Source organism: Canis lupus, chromosome 20 (genome assembly GCF_048164855.1).
Source record: "Canis lupus baileyi chromosome 20, mCanLup2.hap1, whole genome shotgun sequence".
NCBI classification, from domain to species: Eukaryota; Metazoa; Chordata; class Mammalia; order Carnivora; family Canidae; genus Canis; species Canis lupus.
Genome location: NC_132857.1, coordinates 53,681,553 through 53,688,657, shown reverse-complemented (window position 1 = coordinate 53,688,657; position 7,105 = coordinate 53,681,553). Strand labels below are relative to the sequence as shown.

General features: G+C 33.6%; 1 long non-coding RNA gene across 1 annotated transcript in view; it reads left to right on the top strand.

Annotated features, from left to right (window-relative positions):
• Window positions 1-1,131: 1,131 nt before the first annotated feature.
• Window positions 1,132-7,105, top strand: part of LOC140612132 (uncharacterized) — a 119,894-nt gene continuing 113,920 nt past the window's right edge. The window contains exons 1-2 of the long non-coding RNA XR_012013444.1: window positions 1,132-1,369; window positions 2,423-2,513. This is a non-coding gene — a long non-coding RNA (uncharacterized lncRNA). The remainder of the gene's footprint in view (window positions 1,370-2,422; window positions 2,514-7,105) is intronic.

Sequence of the window (7,105 nt, the reverse complement as noted above, 5' to 3'; positions counted from 1 at the left end):
TTTAAGGATCCTTCTGGTGAAAAATCTTGTTTTCTTTGGTATGTAATATTTCTTTGCCATTTCTCATGTCAAAGATGAATAAAAGAAACAGGATTGTAATTGATAAGCATATAAAGTATCAACAGAGAGTTGGAGACATTGACAGAAGCCTTCTAAATATTGAAGTGACATTAAAAACCTGAAAAAAAAAAACAGGAATTCTGAGAGTCTATGCAATAAATAAATTTATTAAATACGTTCCTTCCTAAAGGCTCTGTGTCCAAATATCATTACAGTAGGGGTTAGGTCTTCAAAATCATCAGCTTTGGAGGGAAGCAACCATTCAGTCCATAACAGTGTCACAACCAAATCCAACTGTAATGGGTACAAATCCTTTGCCATTCTCCATCAGAAGGACACAAAAACAAATATTTTCAGAATCTTGTTCTACTTTCCATTTACTGCCCTATCCTTCTCTTCTACTTGTTTTTCAAATGTCTTGCAACTTGAAAAGAAACACGGTCCTTACTCAGGCACCTTTCCTTTGCTCCTGGACCAGTCTGGCTTGATCTCCATCAGAGCTACCACCTAAACGATATCATCTGTACATAAATGCATACATAGAAAACCACCATCTGATTTCTTTCTTTGACTCACTTTTTTAGGTGTATCACGGGCATCTTTCCTTGAGTCATTTTCATTTCTTTAAAACCACTTTGCTAAAGGGGTGCCTGGGTGGTTCAGTTGGTTAAGAGCCTGCCTTTGGCTCAGGTCATGATCCTGGAGTCCTGGGATCTAGCGCTACATTGGACTCCCTGCTGAGTGGAGAGCTTACTTCTCCCTCTCCCTCTCCATCTGCTTGTGCCGTCTCTCTCCCAAATAAATAAATAAATAAATTCTTTAAAAAAAAAACAAAAAAACACTTTGCTGAAGTATAATTGAACATGCAAAAAGCTGCACATATTTAATGTATACAATTTAGTAGAGTTTAGTAGAGTTAAGTATAAACTCATGAAACATGGTGAGGATGGGATTAGTGCTAAGAAGCGAAAGAAAGACTAGAGCTTGCTCTCACTTTCTACTACATGAAGATAAAGCAAGAAGGCAAAAAAAAAAAGCTACATATTTAATGTATACAACTCGGTTGAGTTTGGGGTTAAGTATAAACCAGTGAAACTTGATGAGGATGGGGTTAGTGAGGATGGGGTTAAAAGCAGCGGAAGAGAGACTAGAGCTTGCTCCCTCTTTTTACCACAAAAAGATAAAGCAGGAAGGCTGCTGTCTACAAGAAGATGGCCCTCACCAGGAATTAAAGCTTCCGGCACCTTGATCTTCGCTTCTCAGCCTCCAAAACTGTGAGGAAAAAAACTTCTATTGTTTAAGCGAGAAGGTAAATAAATGAATTAGTTGAAAGTTGTGTGAGGAGTGATAGGAATTATGAAAATTAAACATTATTGTGACAAATATTTATCAGTGCCTAAAATGTGCTAGGCCATGCACATAAACAAAATAGACTTGAATATGTGATTCTTTGAAAAATACTTAACTGTCTTACTACAGAAGTTCGGAGTCACTGTTATACCGTGATGTTGACTTTTTTAAGAATAGGTGCCTATCTACCTAGGTGTATCATGTCCTCTTCTTGTCCTCACCCTCTTATAATCTGTAAGCATAACTTGTCTGAAATGTAGATGGAAGGGTAGGTAAAGTCAGGCAGCAGAGAAATGCTAAACAGCTCTCAGAGACCTGAGACTGCTTATTACGTACACACCGAGTACATCCAGATTTGTAGACTACGCACCCAGAAAAATGTACAAAATGATCCCATGTAATGTGGAAAGGAAGTATTAGGACTTCTGCCTACGTGTATTATATGCAAAAGAAATAAAGCTTTACCAATATCCAATTTACTAATTGACAAGCCTATAGGGATGAAAATATACATATATTAGAGTGCACGCACAGATATATTTTTGAAGGAGGTTAACCTTTAGACCGTTAGGAGTCCATTGCTGTAAACAACTGTAGTCATCAAGTGAAGGGGGAAATCACCCTTTTGTTTCCATTTTTAGTTTGATTTATTAGAGAAGAATCTGTTGGAGCCAAACAGAGTAGATTATTTTTTATAGTTCAAATAAGGATGATAATACCTCATATGCTGTCGTGGGGAGAATTCAGATGTGGATAGTAAATCAAACTTAGCACAAATATTGTCACAAAGGTGACACATTCTCCAAATTATTCCCATCTCTAGTATCTGTGAAGAAGGATATGTGTTAATGGCATTTTGAGTGACTTCTATTTAGTAAGCTACTCCCTTTTATTCCACTTAGAGATCAAATTTCTGATGGTTTGAAGAGTATGTTGATTTAGGCTTGGGAGTTAGGTTGAAGAATGTGAGGACCTCCATTGTTATTTGATGTTTTTTTTTTTTTTTTCTCAGCAACCTGGTTTTAAATACTCCCTTCCCTCCACTTGCAGAGAGTGAAGAGCTAATCTGAAAAGCAGAAGCTGAGTTCCTTGTTTACATGGAGGTGATGTGAAGGGACTTCATTTTCTGAAGTACTATATTGATAATATCCACATAGCAGGTCCAAAATATATGCTATACTGTATCTGTTGCTATTGTCTACATGTTCTAACATTTCTGGAAAATATAATTATTGTTTTTGTTTGTTGGCATTTTTTTCTTAATCATCTGTTTGTATACATTCGGTGGTGCATAGAATGCCTTCTTTAAGGAATGGATTTTGGAAGTAGACAGGTGTTCTTCCTAGATGCTTTAGATTTTACTTCTCTCTAAATAGATTGCATGATAAACATTGAGTAGTAGATAAAAATGCAAAATAAATTTGTTTGTTCTTAGGATCTAAATCTAATTGTTTTAACAATGTACCCATGCCAATAGATTGCAATACAAGAAGATTATAAACTGATGGTTAGATGTTAATAACAGTAACACAAAACATTAAGGCAAGTGACATTTACATAAGTATCTGGATCTTAATACATGTAATTTACATATGAAAATTTAATCATCATAGAGATAAACAGCTGCAAAGTTTAATTAAACTCTCCACACAAAATCAGCCTGCAAGAAGTAGTTTGTCACTGCTAATTCATCACAATTCTCTTAAGTATTCTTTAAAATAAAAATGCAAAATAAATGACTCTTATTGATAATTTAACTTCTGGTTACTTTGTATTTTAATTGTATCATCAAAGCCTGTTGAGAATACATAAAGATTGTAGGTTTATTTTCACTCTGTTTAGAAGGCAAAGCATAAATATATAGAGAACAAATGTATTTGTTTACAAACTTGTAAGGGTCACCAGCACAATAGCACTAGAGTCTAATTTAAGAAATTTGAATGCCAAAATAAGTTGTGGGTAATGAAGGGATATAAAAGTCTTTCTCAATGGAGCTTTAAAAACAATGAATTATACACAGAAATTAATGCCAACATTAGTCAAAAAAAGAGTAACTAACGATTGCTAATGTAGATAGATAAAACTGAAAAATCTTAATTGAGTTTTAAGACCACAGAAACAGTACACCAAAAAAGAGCATGTTTAATACATAAGTACTATAGGAAGTCACCTTTGGGAAATAGGACATAAACCAATGGCAGGTTTTTTTTTTTTTTTTCCATGTATCTTATTTTTTTAAGCAAATGCACTTATTCATTCATTTACTTAGAAAAAATAAGTATCCACTGCATGCCAAGCATAATGGTATAGACCAGCCTGAAACAGTGACCGCAGTTAGCTTTTGTTATGACATTCATATTGGTTGCAACCTTTTCTTTGTAGACAGACTCAAAATGTAGCAATAGGAGACAATGGATATATTCATGGTAAAGCAAAGGACATCTACTATTCAGGACTATGCTTCAAGCCTTTTATTTTTGCACCTAAATTCAGGTGGCTGGATAAGATTATAAATAGAATGCATGACATTCATTTAAGTGAAGATGAAATTAAATCGGACTTTGAAAAGGGGACATTGTCCATGAGTTGGTCCCTATGATATGCTTTTAATGTTGGGTTCTATCTCAACGTGTTTCTCCAAATAATTAAGTGTGTAACAATTACCTAGACGGAATAATAGATATAATTTCCAAGTATACCAATGATATAGTATTAATTACATTATTAACATCAATAATTTCAGTTTCTGTTAAACTGGTTTTTAATGTGTAAATTAATAGCATATCAGGTATTTTATAGTGTTATATGTTTAAATAAATTAAGCCAGGTCTTCCCAGATTGTAAGAATAAACCATGCCACGGAGTAAGCTGGAGGTCATAACATCTGAACAACCCATAAGAGAACTATTGTACACACTATATTTTCCTTCTTCTTTTTTTTTAAGATTTTATTTATTCATTCATGAGAGACACACAGAGAGAGGCAGAGGGAGAAGCAAGCTCCATGCAGGGAGCCCGATGTGGGACTCAATCCTGAAGCCCTGGGGTCACGCCCTGAGCCAAAGGCAGAGGCTCAATGGCTGAGCCTCCCAGGCATCCCTTTCTTCATGTTTTATATAAGGGGATTCATCTGAGGCTGGGGTAGCTCTCAGTTTCTTTTGTACAAAATGAATAGCTTGGCTTAAAAACCTAAAATTTTATGCACTGAATCTCCAAAATTCCTTGACTTTATCTGAAATGTTTAAATGTTCCAACTAATGTGGGAAAAATAATAGACTAAGACAAATATATACTGTTCTGTCCATTTAAATCATTTGAGCAAATAAGTGTATTTGATTATGAAGCCTTGAAAATAATGCTTGATTTAACACTTTATAGTTGTGTGTGTATGTATAGTGTGAGAGAAAAATCCATATTTAATTATCTACTCTCTATCTCGCTACCCATATATCTAAATAGAATCCCTCTTATTAGAACCTGAAAGTGGTTAGTTAGCTAAAAATCAGGAGGCATAAAAAATAATACCTCATACCTTAAACATTTAATTTATTTCAAAATGGGCACAACCCCTCAGCAGTCTTTTGATTTAGGGCCTAAGTCCTTTCTTGAAGATTGAGACTGCTGATTGGGACTTGAAATTAACTTTCTTGCATGAAAAAGTGCAATGTTAAATATTCAATGGTTTACAGTTTATTTCTCCTTAAGGGGGACACAAATTTAAATATAGTATAATATGAATGAAACAGTCTCTTGATTTTTTCCCCCAAACTTTTATACTTGTCTCTCTTATACTTATTAGATATTTTTACACACATAGTCTATCAGTTTTTTCATATTAAGTTTTCCATGGCAAAAACAGGCACATCTTATAGAGGCTGGTTTGTATTTGCCCATGTTTCAAATGGTGGGAACAGAGTGTGCATGAGCTTCACTGGTAATATATCAGTTCACTGGAAATTGTTATAACTTCTTTTGTTGTATTTTACTTGACCTTCAAAGCCATCCTATAGGGGTTAAGTGATTCATATAAGATTATGTTATTGTTTTGGTTTCCATAAAAATATCAGGAATATTAAATGATTCACATAAGGTTACAAAATGTAGGAGACAAACTCTGAAAGTAAATTGCAAGAACAAACTTACTGCTATTATTTTGTTATGAGGTATTTCCAAAATAAAATTAATAGCTTGGAAATCTGTTGAAGTGAAAATGAGTATAGAATGACTTTTTCACTGATCTAGAATTATTGCTTAGTTTTATCTGCTCAAAATGTGGAATCTAGTTTAAACAGTTAGACCATCAGTAATTTTGTGATACTTTAGCAGTCTAGTCTTTCCTGGCTTATTATAAAAGCGTTACCAAAAATTAAAGGTATTGATTATTCTATTAATATTAATGCATTAGTGGGTTGTGGTTATACCAGAATTCTCTCGCAACTAAAGATACAACTTAGGTGTAAAATCTTTCATGCTGTATTTTAAGAGTTGTATTTTGTTTTGTTTTAACTTTGAAATCAGGTGCTGATGTACTCATATAGGTATTGGTGGTTAGTTTATAGAATTTTTCTCCCTTATTTGCTCAAATTTTTTTTTAGATTTTACTCTTTCTCCTCACTTTGATACATTGATATTTTATCCTGAAGAATACATGATCCATTTCAGATTCTTACTTCCTGGTTTCTATCACTTAACTGTTCTGAAGATTAAGATCAAATTTTTAGGGAATGGTTTTTAAATGAGATGGATTGGATTAAATGCAGAGGTGCTTATTTTATGTTCTCATAGTATCAATTACCTTTAATGAGAGACAATAAGAGTCTCAAATGAGGAAGAATGCTTATATTACGAGGTTGTGTTGTTGTTTTTTTTTTTTTTTTTTTTGAGATCTAAAATAATATGTAGAGACCAGGAGTTGTACATTATATGTGTTTAAAACTTGAGGTATTATTTCATATTTATTTATGTATTTGGCTAGGACTGTTGAGTCAGTAATGGGTCTAAATGATTATTTTGCCAAGAGAAGCTCATTGTAAAGATAAATTTTATATATGGCATAAAATTAATAAAATTTAGATTGTAAATTCTTTCCTTTCTTAGTAAATTTTCACCTTCTGTTTCTCTTGGATTTGGTTGAACGCATTTAAACATTCTCTGTATGCATTTGAGATTGGGGTTTCTGGGGGAGTGGACAAAACATTGGATATTATATTAGAAATTTTAGCAATTGAAGTAATAGAAATACTCCTATCTTCGTTTTTCCCAGTGGGATAAATACAATTAATGGAGAAAAATTCTTTATATGAAAAGAAATATAGTTTAGCTTACCTTTTCTTTTCTGGATTAGTGAGCCAAACATTACAGCTGCCCATGTTGTCAGAATGCCATAGGAGAATTTAGAAGAGGAGTAGCCAATAATGTAGTCAGCTTCTGACGTTTAAATACATGTTTCTGCTGTTCCATCAAAATTAATGATTAACTTCAGCATTAGAAGCATGTATTTCAATAGGAGAGGGAAATTTTCCCACCATCACTTCAGAGGAGAAGTAACCCTCTGGCGTTATAAATATATATTTCAGAGTAAGAAAGAAGATTGATCCCACAGGATATCTCTCTTCTCCATCCATTGATGATGTCAGTGAGTGTCTGATTAGCTGCTGACATTTGAAATTATGGTGGGTCAGCAGGTTAATGAAAG